At 43.6% G+C, this 14,944-nt stretch overlaps 1 protein-coding gene across 4 annotated transcripts in view; it reads right to left on the reverse strand.

Moving 5' to 3' along the window:
* Positions 1-14,944, reverse strand: part of LOC119955597 (dual specificity testis-specific protein kinase 2-like) — a 129,051-nt gene that overhangs the window by 99,451 nt on the left and 14,656 nt on the right. The window contains exon 2 of one of the 4 annotated variants that reach the window (XM_038781967.1): positions 11,706-11,858. The exons of 2 other annotated variants lie outside the window; for them this stretch is intronic. The gene's annotated coding sequence lies outside the window, so the exon portion shown is untranslated. Of the gene's footprint in view, positions 1-11,705; positions 11,914-14,944 lie in introns of all 4 variants that reach the window. One more of the 4 variants, XM_038781966.1, reaches the window with a different exon arrangement.

Genomic DNA, 14,944 nt, shown 5'->3' on the forward strand with positions numbered 1-14,944 from the left:
GGGAATTGAACCGTGCTGCTGGCCTGCCTTGGTCTGCTTTAAAAGCTAGCGATTTAACCCTGTTACCGGGCCTATGTTACCGGGCTTGAATCCAACAGGCATAGTTAGTGATCTGGATATAGGTGTTCAAATCCCACCGTGGCAATGGTTTAATTGAATAAAATACGGAATTGAAAAGTTTGTATCGGTGATGGTCAGTATGAAACTACTGGGTTGTTTTAAAAACCTATCTGATTTCCCCCCCCCCCTTCCACCCTTCATGTTTTGCAGAGTCTCGCAGATCTTCCAGTTCCGCCACCATCAGAGGGTTTGCCTATTGTTCGCACCCTCCGATGCCAGGACAGGACTGGAAGATTTCCACCTGCAGGAATAGTGAGAAACGTTTGGCCTTAGCTACCCGCTAAAATGGGCAAGCAAAACCATTCAGTTGTATTCTAGATGGTGGCTCACCACTACCTCGTCATGGGGATTGGCAATAAATGCTGGCCTCACCTGTAATGCCCACGTCCTGCGAATGAGTAAAGAAAGAGATAAATGTATTCAATATTAATATTCTACACCAGCTATTTTACTCATCCGTCATTCAGCTGTTAGATTCCTCACCATGTACAAGAACTGATCACTTTTCTAAGGAAGCCTTAATGACTTGGCATCAAGAATCATAATCTTTTGAGTCGAGACTATAAGTGAACTAATTTTAATTGCATTTGGTGACAAAAACTGAACGCCTGCATTGCACATACGCTTATTGTACCAGTAGTTTATGTCTGTACAAGATGGTGCCTGTATGCAACGGTTTTCATTCTACTTTGATCTTAGCTGCCTTTGGAAGCTGCTGAAGAAAAGGTGGCAGGACAAAATACCAGACTCTGACGTGCTCAACCAAGCCAGCTTGACAAGCAACCACACCATATTGTGACACAAGTGAGCTGGACTGGTCACTTAGCCGGAATGCCTGATACCCGCTGACCAAAGTGAACCTCCAGTGGAGTGCCGGGGTCTGGGTTGCGTTCTCATGATACTCAAGGGAAACAATACAAGGACACTCTGAAGCCTTCGCTTCGGGGTTTTGCTATCGATCGTGAGTCCTGGGAGAAGCTCACCCAGGACTGCAGCATCTGTCGCAACCTAATATAAAAGCATGCAGTCTCCTATGAAAACAAGCAGCAGGGTAGCATGGTGGTTAGCATAAATGCTTCACAGCTCCAGGGTCCCAGGTTCGATTCCCGGCTGGGTCACTGTCTGTGTGGAGTCTGCACATCCTCCCCCTGTGTGCGTGGGTTTCCTCCGGGTGCTCCGGTTTCCTCCCACAGTCCAAAGATGTGCGGGTTAGGTGGATTGGCCATGCTAAATTGCCCGTAGTGTCCTACAAAAAGTAAGGTTAAGGGGGGGTTGTTGGGTTACGGGTATAGGGTGGATACGTGGGTTTGAGTAGGGTGATCATGGCTCGGCACAACATTGAGGGCCGAAGGGCCTGTTCTGTGCTGTACTGTTCTATCTATGTTCTAAAGGCAGGAGGGAAGCATAGGGAAGGAAATCCTGAGCAAACAACTTTATCATCTGCATTACCCTGTCCCATTTGTAGCAGAACCTCTGGACGCAGTAACCTTCATGCCCACACCCGACCAAACACCCCAGATGACAGATATGGTCATCCATGCCTCGAAGGACAGACAATACCAATAAAACAAAATGTCATCAAGTTTTATGCTTTTTTTTCTTAATAGTTGTGGAAATATTTAAAGTAAATACCTCAGTTCAAAGGGTTTGCTTGTATGCACTTTTTGCCAGTTGTGATTTTATCAATGCTGATTCCAGAATGTACTGTTCTTTCCTTCCATTTTATAATGAAAAGTTGCATACAGACACCAATTTGTAAAGACAAAACCATAAAAAATGTAAGTCTGATGTTTTTATGTTGCCAGCTCTCTAAAGCATACTGCACAGCCGATACTAAATGCCAGCGTTCTTAAAAAGAGCAAATGACGCACTTCAACAAGTGTTAGCGTTGTACTGGAAGTGAAGAACCTTTGCTTTCTGATACAAAAGTGCGAGAGAGTGCCAGGAATAAACTCAGAAACAAGGGGATACACATTACAATGTGTCTAGTGTCCATTAGAATGTATCCTTCCTCTCTCTTGTCCGTAGTGACTACCAATGGATGCAAGGAAACCCCTTTCTCCTGGGTCCCCTGGTTTTGTTTGCTTTTATTTCATGCTCAGCTATGCTGAACTGACCATTTTATATTACCATTCAGAAAGACAACCAATGGAGCTTTGTGGTACAGGAATATTAATGAAAAACTTCTCAAATCCCTAAAACTATTTTATGCAAAATGTAAACTCTATTCTTGGGTGGTCATATTTCTTGCTACTCTCTCTTCAATCAGTTTCTCCTTATAATGTTTGACAGTAACTCATTACCATACTACATCTATCCTTATCCTTTTCACCAATTGTTTCTTTTTTTTCAGCACATTAGAAGCCCAAATACTGCAGAATAATACAATTGCATTATAAGGGTGAACAGGTCAATATCTATTCATGAAACATACGCAAACCGATTCAAAGCCGTAATAAACATGCATGAATAGGTCAATCCATCCTAACGATAATAACCTTAATGCTAATCCACCTACAATTTGCAATGTCTCTCACTAATATTAAACAGCTGGGGAGCAGATGGTTCTCTTGGCAACAGGCAGTACTGAGTGGTTGCTACTGCATAGAACTCTTAACTCTCCATGCAGCCGAAATTAGTTCATGACTTTAATACTATTCCCGTGTCTAACACCTCGCCCATCTTCAGAAAAGAGGATAGAGGTGAAGATTTAAATTATAGATCTGTAAGACTTGCTTCCACTGTTGGGGAACTATTTCAAAGTATGAGAGCAATATAAAGGAGCATTTTAAAAAGCATCAGCTAACGTGAGAGTCAGAATATTGTGAGTGGTGGTAGATAATCATTTATGTATTCTTTGATGAGATAATACATCTACTAGATGTGGGAGAGACGGTAGGTGTTATCTACCTGGATTTCAGGAAGGCATTTTACACTGTCCATACAATAGGCAAAACCAAAGGGTCCAAGTCCATAGTATGGATGGGAATGTATTAAATGCATTTACAAATGGCTGGTCACGAGACAACAAAGCTATAACATCGAGGGCTGAACGGCCTGTTCTGTGCTGTACATGTTCTATATGCCGGATGGATACAAATCTGCTTGGTAGCCAGTTACCAGAGGAAAACCACAAAGTTGTCTTCGGACAGCTGTTGATTATCAATTTTTAAATGATTTAGCAGACAGAATCATGTGCCATGTGTCGAAATTTGCAGATGACATTAAAATTGGGACCAGCAGCAAATGATGAATATCAATGTGAACTAATTAACAGTTAATCAATGGACACAGAAATGGCAGGTGCAATTTAGTTTAGCAACAAGAGAGGTTATGAGATTTGGCAGATGGAAGGGTGATACGATTTATGTGCTGAATCGGAATGCACCTCAGGTGTTGGAACCATAGCAACTCGCCTGAGCTCCTTTGATAGCACCTTTCAAAACCTTGACCTCAAAGACCTTGGAAGACAAGGGAATAACAGATGGATTGGAACCCCGCCACCTGCAAGTTTCCCTCCAAACTTCACACCACCCTTTGACAAAGGGTCATGTGGACTCGAAACGTTAGCTATTTTCTCACCCGACAGATGCCGCCAGACCTGGTGAGATTTTCTAGCATTTTCTCTTTGGTTTCAGATTCCAGCATCCGCAGTAGTTTGCTTTTATCTCACAACTCCCTGACTTGGAACTATATCAGCTGGGTCAAAATCTTGGTACTCCCCTTCTAACAGCACCGTGGGTGTACCTGCACCAAATGGGCTGCAACACTTCAAGACGATGACTCATCACCTCCATCAAAGGCAATTAGGTATGGGCTACAAATTCTACTCTTGCCAGCGGTGCCCACATCTCAAGAAAGAATTAAATAAATATTGGCCTTTCAGTGGATAGATCAGTAAGACCTTCAACACATTTTCCTCAAGCTATTGTAAAGGAAACATATAGAGAATTGTGATGCTCAGCAAAGAATAAACTTATAAATTCGCAGAGCACATTTTTAAAAAGTCTTTTGCCATGTGTAGCAAAAGCAATGATTGGCAGCTACCAGTTGGCTAATGAACAACAAAGGATTTATTCACAAACAAACTATATGCATAGCACAATCAACAATGTCTTCACCTCAGCACTATGATCACAATGGCCACACAGTAGCACAGTGGGTAGCATTGTTGTTTCACAGCGCCAGGGTCCCAAGTTCGATTCCCAGCTTGGGTCACTGTCTATGTGGAGTCTGCATGTTCTCCCCGTGTCTGGGTGGGTTTCCTCCGGGTGCTCCGGTTTCCTCCCACAAGTCCTGAAAAATGTGCTGTTAAGTTATTTGGACATTCTGAATTCTGCCTCTGTGTACCCGAACAGGTGCCAGAGGTGCTTTTCAGTAACTTCATTGCAGTATTAATGCAAGCCTACTTCTAGAAGACAATAAAGATTATTATTATAATAATAAACTGGCTGAAAAGCCTGCAATCTGCACTGAGATCGCCCCGTTCATTCCCCATTGGCCGACTGGGTCACATGATCTTTACAAAACGCGCCCCTCAGAGGGGCAAGCTACTACATCCATCTCCCTTTAAGTCCCCTATTACTTTGTAGATTGATAAGTTATACAACTCTCAAAACGTTAAAAATAATGAACCATTTTTAACACAGTTCATCCGACACTCGGGTGTGTCAGGGGACTTGCTGTTTCTCTGGGAACGACGTAGTTCAATTGGTCAAGTTTCCACTGTAGAGGTAGCTTTGGTTGGACCTGCTTCCTTGGAACTTTCTCTTGACAGCAGTACACCATTATCCACTATTTTTTCAGTTCCAGTGGGAGCAACATTTTGGCCTGCCACTGGGTGATCGGTCACTTCACTCATTGGGATACACAACAACATTGCTTGCCGGCACAATTGGATCACCAGCCCTTGAGCGCAGCTCCCTTCTCCGCAAATGATCGATGTGCTTCTCCAAAAACCTTGTCCTACACTTTCACTTCATAGAGCAGTGGCCCCGTCTTGGCCATCGCGACTCCAGGGACCCAACTTGGCCCTCTTGCAAAATTCTTTACAAAAGCTAGGCCATCTATCTCGAATGCTCTTTCCACATTTGACAAATGATGGTTCCTTTTCTGACAACTCTGCCTTGTCGCCACCCTCCCTGCCACACTTCGAACTACCAGACTCAACCTGGTTCTCAAGCGACAATCCATCAGCAAATCAGCTGGGGCTATGCCAGTAGTGGTATGTGGGGTAGTCCTGTAGGCTAACAAAAAACATGCTATCTTGATTCCTGGTGATGCAGGTGATTGCTTCTTGAGACAGCCTTGAATTTCTGAATTGCGCGTTCAGCCAATGAGGGGGCGATATGATGCAGTTTGTATATGTTTTATTCCGTTAAATGTCACGAACTGTTGGAATTCCACATCTGTGAAAGAGGTTCCATTATCTGAAAAAAGTACTTCTGGTGCACTGTGAGTGGTGAAACCGTGGCGCAGTTTCTGAACTGGGGGGTATGAAGTTGTTGTCTTAATTTCAAATACCTCTATCCATTTTGAATGGGTATCCACCAGCAAAAGGAACATCACGCCCACGAATGGGCCAACATAATCTTCATGAACTCTCACCCAAGGTCAACCCGGCCATTCCCATGGTTCCAAGGGAACTGCGGTAGGCAACTTCTGGTATAACTGGGGTCACATTGTTTCATAACCCTTTTTATATCCGCATTGATTCCACGCCACCACAAGTAGTTTTTCGCCAGCATTTTCACCTGGGACGTTACCGAATGGGCACTATACAATTCATCAAGAAATGATTCTTTTCCTTGTATGGGGACAACCACTCTCGTTCCTCAAAGGATGACACCATCGTCGCAACTTAATTTGCCTTTCCTGAGGTGAAAAGGCTTAATTTCCTCTAAAACTTTCTCTTCCACCATCCATGGAGTATCATATGTTTAACCTTCACTGGCAATGGGTCTCTATTAATCCAGTAATTAATTTGATGCGACGTCACAGGTAAAGAATTGAGAAAGTTTAAGGCCATTAGAATCTCTTACAGTACTAAAGGGGGTTACACATGCTTTCTGGTAATGCCCCCCTCTCGGAACCAATTAACAGTTGTTTTGAGACATAAAGATGTTGGAGAGAGCATGTCTTCATTTTGAAGCCCTTGCTGCCTCACTTACCTTCCATTGCATCCTTCTGCAGCTTTCAAGCTGTAAGACCTCTGGTTGGCCCTCCACTTTTGGGAACTCAGCTACCATCATTACTTGGGCAACAACTAGCTCTCTGACCCTTAATTGGTCAGTCCAGGGAAAATCGCATTAAGTTACTATGACCCACATCATTGCCTGATGGCGGGGTACAGTAGCCTGCAGGGAAATTTTGCTCAACATCATTAGCAGAATTATAGAATGTGGACAGTGAAGGAGGAGACTATTTGGCCCATCGAGTCTGCACCGACCCTCTGAAAGAGCACCCCACCTAGGCTCACCTCTGCCCTTTCCCCGTAGCCCCACCTAACCTTTGGACACTAAGAGGCAATTTTTAGCGTGGCCAATCCACCTAACCTGCATGTCCTTGGACTGGGATGAAATCAGAGCACCGGAGGAAACCCACGCAGACACGGGGAGAATGTGCAAACTCCACACAGACAAGGTCAGAATCGAATCCGGGTCACTGGCGCTGTGAGACAGCAGTGCCAACCACTGTGTCATAGTGCAGTTTTGGCTGACGTTTTTTTTTTTTACAATGCTATTGGAGGAGACACAATTGTCCCCAAAACTCAGTGGAATGATGTATAAGGGATGATTAATTGACCAATAAAAGACTGAGTGTACTGGGGACAGACAGTCTATCCTCTTGAATGAATAACTGTATGTTGCAGAAAGAGAAAGAGAAACTACATGGTAAGATATGGACATTTAAAAATCCAAGCACCTCTTTGTCTAATACTTTCCAGTGGTATTCAATAAGAAAGCCTCGATAATAATTTAAAATATTTGTCATTTTTCTCCACCAGCATTTGCACCAAATCATGCTGAAACTACTTCACATCGATACAAAGTGTTATATTTTAAAAGCATATAACATGCTGAGGAGGCTTGACAGGATAAATGCTGGGAGGATGCTTCCTCTTGTTAGGGAATCTGGAACTGGGAGTACAGTTTAAAAATACAGGCTCATCCATTTAAAGAAGACATAGGAGGAATTTCTTCTCTCAGAGTGAAGTTAGGTTTCGGAATTCTCTTCTACAGGAGCAAAAGAGGAGGAGACGGAGAATAGATTCAAGGCTGATCTAGACATGAAAGATTATGGGGGAAGAGGCAGGAAAATGGTGTTAAGGCCGCAAATCAGGCATGATCTATCGAGCGGCAAAGCAGGATTGATGGATTTATTGACTGTTCCTATTTCTATTTCTTATGAACTGTCTAAATGATAACTTTATTTTTATAAATTTAGAGTAACCAATTCATTTTTTCCAATTAAGGGGCAATTTAGCGTGGCCAATCCACCTAGCCTGCACATCTTTGGGGGTCGTGGGGGTGAAACACATGCATACATGAGGAGAATGTGTAAACTCCACATGGACAGTGACCCAGAGCCAGGATCAAACCTGGGACCTCGGCACCGTGAGGCCGCAGGGCTAACCCACTGTGCCACTATGAAGCCCGTCTAAATGATACCTTGATCAGGGACGCTTGTGCCTGCAATGTGCTGGTGGAGCAATGCGCCCAACAGCATATTTGTCATAGGAGGTCAGAAAAAGGGGAACAGGACGGGACTGTAAGGTGCTGTGGATGACAGCACAAGTGTAACTGGAAACACGGAGTGAAAATCTCCCATGACCCTGTTGCAGAATCAATGACGGCTGGAGGGAGAATTTGGTGAGAGGTCCAAAAGTCGGTTTCATACTGCCGTGAATTTAAAACGGGATCTTCCAATGGTGTTCCCTCCCCCATGGTGGATCGGTGACTCACTGGTGGCCAGAGTGAAAACTATTCGTATCCCACTAATGGCATGCAGATGAGGGCTCAACCGTGATCTTCCCCCCATGCCCAATTCTCCATGACGTTCAGTGGGAAAACACGACAGTCCAGGACCCGCCTGCCCCAATGTGGTGTGCAGAAATCAGGGCTGACCTGAAGAAGGCCTGGGGCTGCCTCCAGAATTCGGGATAGAAGCTGCCAGTGACCTTGGACTCTGGGACACCAAGCAGTGGGTGGGGGAAACATCTGTCAATTAGTGTATTTAAGAAGATCCCTCTTCCAGTCTCAGAGTCTTCCTGGAGGTCCAAAATTTTTTCTTCAAGAGGTCCATCTTCTTTCTTAAGGAGGTCCATCTTCTTTCTTCAGGATGATCATCCTCTTTCTTCAGGAGGTCTATCTTCTTTTTTCACGAGGTCCAACTTCTTTCTTCAGAAGATCCAACTTCTTTCTTAAGGAGGTCCATCTTCTTCCTTAAGGAGGTCCATCTTTTTCCTTCTGATGGTCCAACTACCTTCTTCTGGAGGACCATCTTCTTTCTTCAAAAGGATCATCTTCTTTCTTCAATGGTGGGTGAATGATTCTGGGCACCTTTTAAATACAGCACCCAGATATGACGGCTCAAGCTCACTCTGCGACAGACGACACCACAAAACTCCCGGATGATTAATTAATGACATCAGAGCTGGAAGATATGCTCTGGGATTATCTGTCGGCAGGATCCTCCGCTTCGCCAGCAGCACACGCACCCCCGTGCGTTTCCTAATGGCATGGGATGGCGAAAATGGGAAACCCCATTAGCTGGCTGCTGAATGGAGAATCAGGCCCGGAAAATGTGGCTTGTGGGGCGGACAATCCCACCCATGGTGTTGTTTCCCTTTGGCTTGCACAGTAGGAAACTCTCTCCGCGCCCACCATGGGACTTAGTCTAAGATGGGGGAATTCCGCCCGTCATTTCTGGAGACTTGTTGGTACAAACAAGGATGGAACAAAGGGTGAGCGGTCTCCTAAAGCTGGACAACAACAGAACAACGGTATAGGAGGATGAAGTGATTAACTGTACTGAACACCAAAACACGTCTAGCGATATTGCACCTCAGTTGTAGTCACAAAGGATCTTTTTAGCGACTTAGATTAATGTGATGGGTAGGGCCAAAACCAGATAGTAGAAATATTGGAAGAGGAGCCCATGAAGTTAGATAACAAGAAAATGATCCAAATTTGTGTTGAGCAAAATGGGATTAGATAGGGAAGAATAGTTATAGCGAATGGAGGAGTATGAAATCCTTATCATGCATTGAGTAGCTCCTTGAATTCTAATTTTCCAGTAATGGAAAACTGAATCTACCGTACCCTCTTAAACTAACTACATTAGGAAGCTCTATAGTGGCCCAGTGCTTTACCATTTATCATTCACCTATTCACAATCCATCTTAATTAACGGATGTTTTTGTGGCATGCCATTTTTATTCACATCATTAACAATCCAAAGGTGCACACCATAAAATCAGCATCTGTTCAACATTCTGTTTTTATCATGCTTGAATAAAGAACCTAACAAGTGGAAACCAACTTCCACTTCACCGTGTAGTCCTGAGGAAATTACCTGACATTTGTTGCTATCTATATTCCCCTTACTCCCGGAAGCTAATTAAGGCTTGCAAAGACTACCATTTCTTTTGTTTCTTTCACATAATTTCCCATGGCAAGTTATTCATTAATTGGACATATAAGAATCGATGGAGGCAAAGTAGGCGAATATTACTGGAGTGGCAGTCAACATCACCACCGGGGGGGGGGGGGGGGGGGGGGGGGGGGGGGGGGTAGCAGCTTGGTTGGGTGACCCGTGCAATTTCCTGCAGAGGTGTTTGAGAAAAGGTGGGCGATATGTGTGATTATTTTTCAGGAGTGGTTCTTCGTGCAGGGGGGGGGGGTTCAATTTGCATCAACAAATGCTGGAAATTCTCATTCACTACATCTGAGAGAATGGCAGTGATGAAACCTGCTGAAGCAAATCAATATAATATAGATCTGGCTTCTGAACTCATTCTTTACTGAGCTATTTACAGGACTATGTTGTCTCCTATTTGTTCCCTCCATTGTTATGTGTCACAGACTGTGATGAAATGCTCCAGTTAATCCAACAATTGTAACATTTAGGCTCCTATTACCTTTCCATGCTCGACAAAAAAATAAACAGAGAGCCCAGTCTGCTCACTTTGAGAGTTGTGCTGAATTTCACATAGTGAATTGTCAATCAGAAAAAATAATCAAATACGTGGCCAGCTCCCCCTTTCAAACATTGTTATCCTCATTTTCTTCCCCAATTTGAATGTTTTCTATTTTTTTTTTGCGGTGTGGGGGGAGCTCAAGGAATTCACAGACATCTTCAGAACCTATTTTAAAGCCGGAATTTTCCAGCCCTCATCCGTGATGGGTTTTCCTGCTGGGGAGCGACTTGCCGTTAGCTGCCGGTTGGATCCTCTACTCCTGCCGAAGTCAATGGCAACTTGTATGGCTCGCCCATAACTTTAACAGGACCAGAAGATCCTCCCAGCAGGAAGGGCTGCAAAATCCTGCCCAAAGTCTCAGACTTGCTCTTTGGATAATGCCAGGTGTAAATATCCTTTGCTTTGGAGATTTGAACATGGGTCTCCTGGTTAGGAACCTGATATTGCAGCCTGTACTCTTCATTACTTTTATTGATAAGTAGTCATTTTGATCTTGCTAAAAAAAGAGACACGCTAGCAAAACGAATGTTTTGAGCTTTGCAATCACGGGCTGGTTGGGGTTGGTCAGTATTTTGCCTGTTGCGAACAGCCAAAGGATGTGCTGTTTGATATGATCTGCCAGTCCTTGAGGCCTACGGCCTACATAGCTGGCATCACACCAGCATTGAAATTCATTTACCACATTATTCATTTGTGTGATAGCAGCATCACGGTACGGGCAACACGGTAGCATTGTGGATAGCACAATTGCTTCACAGCTCCAGGGTCCCAGGTTCGATTCCGGTTTGGGTCACTGTCTGTGCGGAGTCTGCACGTCCTCCCCGTGTGTGCGTGGGTTTCCTCCGGGTGCTCCGGTTTCCTCCCACAGTCCAAAGCTGTGCAGGTTAGGTGGATTGGCCATGATAAATTGCCTTTAGTGTCCAAAATTGCCCTTAGTGTTGGGTGGGGTTACTGGGTTATGGGGATAGGGTGGAGGTGTTGACCTTGGGTAGGGTCCTCTTTCCAAGAGCCGGTGCAGACTCGATGGGCCGAATTGCCTCCTTCTGCACTGTAAATTCTATGATAAAAAAAGTATTTTTGGCTTGACGGCAACATCCTGGTAGCGGAGAATACCACTTGTATCTATACCCACATAATGTCCAACATTAGATGTGATTAGACAATGCTTGCTTAACTGACAACCAATTTAAGATTATCAGTGTGGCTCGCAGTGTGGCCCACTTACTCATGCTAGAAGTTACATATATTCACACACAGGGTCCTATCGCTTGCACACAGAAAGAACATGTCCACTCATTGTTTCTTTTTCAACTAAACAAAAGAATGGCAGATAGCCACTTTTTGGTTCATTCCCCATGGCAATGCTTGACCAGAATCTACCTACCTGGTTTGTATTTAAATAAAAGCTTGGTAGTTAACCGTTCCCGGGCGCAACGTCTCTACCAATCAGATTCCATTTGCCAACCAATTAATATTCTCTTCATATGCAGTATCAATTGTTGTCCCTTTTACAATTGGTATTCTTCCGAATTCTGTCCTGATGAGTGCAAGATGAAAAGCTTTGATAGCATGTTACTTTGTATTGAAAGTTTCTGGAAAAAAGAGTAATTTGAACCATTAACAGTTACCTGTGTTTAGATAGTTACGTGGCTAGGCCACTTCCAAATATTCTCACCCATTATTTATCTCAACGAGAGGGAGGAAACAACTATCTTTCAGCTGCTTGATTATAATTCTGCACTTTATTTTCAAGAACAAATTTAATCAATTTCAGTTGCACATTTCCATAATAAAATCTAAAATGCTCTGTTCAGTGTAAAACTCCTCTTAAACAAATTGAAATTGAATTCATTACAGATGCACTATTTCCTTCTTTTGATTTTATCACCAGCACAATTTATTTACCTTGGCCTTCTTTATTTAAGCAATCACAGAACTGCACCTTTCCACAGATACATAAAGGTCAAACATATTTACAGGAATAGGTCACTCAGCTCCCAGAGCTTGGTCCACCGCTTAATTAGATAGATCATAGCTGATCACTATCTAAACTCCATTCTTCAGTTTAAAACCATGAACCACAGGAACGTCACAACACAGAAAGAGTTCAGTTAGCTCAACGAGTCTGTGACGGCCACAAAAGATAAAAGAAAGAACCTAGTCACTCCTTTAAATCCCAATTTCCAGCCCCTGGCAGTTTACAGCATTTCAGGTGCAGATCCAAGTACCTTTTAAATGAGTTGAGCATTTCAGCCTCAGAGAGTGTCTCATGGACAAGATTCGCTTGGAAAGGGAAGTAGGGGGAAATTAAAGTGAAATATGTTTGAGGGTGAGAGTGGAACTGACAGTGTTTGACTTAGGAGCAAGGGGAACAGAAAGAACTTGAGGGACCTGATTAGACGGTCTTTAATTTATTGACAGAGAAATCCATGCTCTGCTTTGACTTGTCGTTAGAGGTGAGGATGGAGGGTCATGGCGTTTGTAGCAGCATTGTTCGTCGAAAAAGAAAACATGAGGTTACCTTTGAATTCCAGTTTAACTCAACTGGGCCTTTCTCTCCTCCAACGCTGCCAATTACTATAGAATTCTGGGACTCAAAGGAAACCTCATGTTTTCTTTTGGTAAGTCAGAGTTGATAATGGGTGATTATGCCTCGCATGCAGCAATGAAGCAGTAACTTGCATTTTGACTGCACCAGGTGCAATCTGGTCTGTTTCCTTCAGATTTGAAGTAGAGAGCACTAGGGCACAGCTGGGAAATAGTGAAGCTTACGCTGGAGCTGATGGCATGAACTGCAATGTTAAGGGGGTTGCTGAGAAAATTGATAACTGCCATGCATGTGTGGCAATGGAAGAACGTTGGGAGTTTGAAAGGGCAGTAGCAAATTTCAGAGTTTTTCCACGGATGGATACAAAAGGAAGAGAGGTTTGATACGCTATCAATTGCACATAAAGACTCGAATCGGTACAAGAGAGAACATAGAACATAGAACAGTACAGCACAGAACAGGCCCTTCGGCCCTCGATGTTGTGCCGAGCAATGATCATCCTACTCAAACTCACGTATCCACCCTATACCCGTAACCCAACAACCCCCCCTTTAACCTTACTTTTTAGGACACTACGGGCAATTTAGCATGGCCAATCCACCTAACCCGCACATCTTTGGACTGTGGGAGGAAACCGGAGCACCCGGAGGAAACCCACGCACACACGGGGAGGACGTGCAGACTCCGCACAGACAGTGACCCAGCCGGGAATCGAATCTGGGACCCTGGAGCTGTGAAGCATTTATGCTAACCACCATGCTACCGTGCTGCCCCCTAAAGAGGCTTTATTACCGTGAAATGTTTATCCTTCGACTGCAGCTGGTAGAATGGCAGCTCAGGAGATCTCATGAATATTTATACCGCTCCCTGTGGGCGGAGCCAGCCGGCAGGGGCTACCGACAAACCTGTAATACAGGTACTGCTGTACATCCCCTAATACAGGCACACATATATTTACACAGTGGTGAATTACCACAAGGTTGAAGGGCGACGCCAGTCTTGAACCAGGTATACTCAAATGTGCTGCCCCTGAATTTGAGGGAGTCAAGATTAGGTCTGTAGAAGGGAGAATGATAGCTGATAAGGATTGCAATTTAACTCACATAAGCTAAAAAAAAGTGACATATAAAATTAAATAAATTTGCGAAAGAAAATCACAAACTTATCAGGAAACTTTCCACCCTCTAATTGTGCTAACATTTCCTTCCTCCCTATAAAGGATTGGGTCCAGGTTTGCCATCTCCTCGCAGGAGATAGTAACATAACCACCTACACTTCTGTACTGTAGGACCGAGGTCAAAAACAGTTCAGACCTGCAGTGTGCCTGTACTTTACCAACAGGATGGGAGAGGCAACTTTCGCAAGGTAAGTACAGGAAGCCTGCACTTAGATACTTTTTCTCTAGCAATCCAAACTAAACAACTGGTTATGCTAAAGCAGCCTTTTAACAGGATCCTTCAGCCTTTTTATGTTTCAATGGGACATTTTGTTTATGCTGCCTGAGGCTTTTTCATCCACTGGAAGCACGTCCTTTAACCAGAACAACTTCACAAAGACTCCATTGTCATTCATGTTCCCTTCAGTTTTTTTAAATATTCATTTTTACAGGATGTGGGTGTCTGCGTAGGTCAGCATTTATTGCCCATCCTTAATTGCCCTTTATCTGCAGGGTTTTGACAGTTGAGGCAATTTTCAAACCTTCCATTTTTGTCTGAAATTGTGTTTCATTTGCACAGGTAACAAAACAAACCTGTTCCTACTTGCCTTCAGAATATTTTTCAGAGGTTGTGTCAAGTGTTCTTCTCCAAGCATACAGATTACTTTTCCCTTTATTTGGAACATCGGTACCCTTGATGTTTTCAAAAATAAATCTCTGCAATATGTTTTAAATTTATCACTTATCCATCTTGTCGTGGCACAGTTCTAATGTTTAATCACTCGGAGATTCAAATTCTTTATGTTGAATGTATTCAAATTATGGAAAAATTAAATTCCCAGAATTTGCTCTTGGACACATGGTTGTGAAGCAGGCTGATGTTGCTAATATCATTACATTTTATCAAAAGAAGGTCAAT

This window comes from Scyliorhinus canicula, chromosome 21 (genome assembly GCF_902713615.1).
Source record: "Scyliorhinus canicula chromosome 21, sScyCan1.1, whole genome shotgun sequence".
NCBI lineage: Eukaryota > Metazoa > Chordata > Chondrichthyes > Carcharhiniformes > Scyliorhinidae > Scyliorhinus > Scyliorhinus canicula.